The sequence below is a fragment of the Lonchura striata genome, chromosome 1, assembly GCF_046129695.1.
Source record: "Lonchura striata isolate bLonStr1 chromosome 1, bLonStr1.mat, whole genome shotgun sequence".
NCBI classification, from domain to species: domain Eukaryota; kingdom Metazoa; phylum Chordata; class Aves; order Passeriformes; family Estrildidae; genus Lonchura; species Lonchura striata.
The window spans coordinates 30,951,406-30,952,571 of NC_134603.1; positions in this window are offsets into that span (position 1 = coordinate 30,951,406).

A 1,166-nucleotide genomic window follows, 5' to 3' on the forward strand; every position below is an offset into this window, starting at 1 on the left:
TTGTCTAATTTTCTTAAAAAATAGTAGGAAGCAAAAAAAAAAAAAAAAAAAAAAGCATTTCACAGTGAAGAAAACCTTCAGGCAGGGGAAAAAAAAGATTTGTTTGACAGTGTGTTAGGGTAGCTTGAAAAAACAATCTAGGGCCTGTTCTTTGCTGCTACTTCAGAAGTGTGTTGGGCATTTAATCTTAGTTGCCCTGTCTGCAAATAGAATATGATAATGCCCTTTTTGCAGTGTTGTGCAGTCTCTAGAAGTTTCACAATGAAAGAGAGAAGTGTTTCATAGGGTATTAATTGTCTGTTGGACCTCATATTTTTAAAATAAAAGTTTAGGCTACACATCCTGGAGGAGATAGGTCTCTAGGGCAGTGTAGGCAATGTTTACGTGGGGCATTTTTTTGTTTCACTTTTTTTTGTTATTTTATTTTTTAAACTTTAATGGACTGATTTTTGGTATCCTCTCTGGAACATGCAAGTCTCTGGAGACTGATAGAAATGAGAGTTGCTGGGAATAAAAGAGGCTTCTTCTTCATCTGAATTCTGTCATCCTCACAAACCCTTGAAATTAGTATGGCCCATATCTTAGTATTTCAGCTACTAAACTTTCAGCAACATTTCGTCTGGCTAACGTCTTAAATGCCATGGCTTTCCCATTAGATAAGCAGGCTGATTTCATTACTATTTCTTGACAGAACAAGATTAAAAAGAAAAAAAAAACTTGTGTTGTGAATCTCCTGTAGAGAGTTTTGTTGACAGAAAGAGGACTGTTGTTGTATGACTGTACATATTTTATGATACAGAAAAGTAAATTAACAGGAAATTAGTGGAATCTGTAGAAAACCTATGTAAATATAAAATACAACAAGCAAATGGCCTCTCCACAGTTTATTCTGGCAGTAGTAATCACGTTTATTCTGACAACAGACAAGGATTATGCCTAGGGTGGTGTCTCCTGACCCCTGCCCCATGTTGCCAGCCTTTAGCTCTCCTCTAGTGTGGCTGGTTGTCACCACAGAGTGATGCAATGGGACTGTGCAGATTTGTCCTCTGGCATATCCTATACCTTGACCCCGAGTGTAGCTCCCTGCTCTTGCAAACAGTCTTGAAATGTGTTCTGGCCTGGAGCAAGGGCCCAAATTTATAAGGCTAGAGACATAAGAAGCCCCA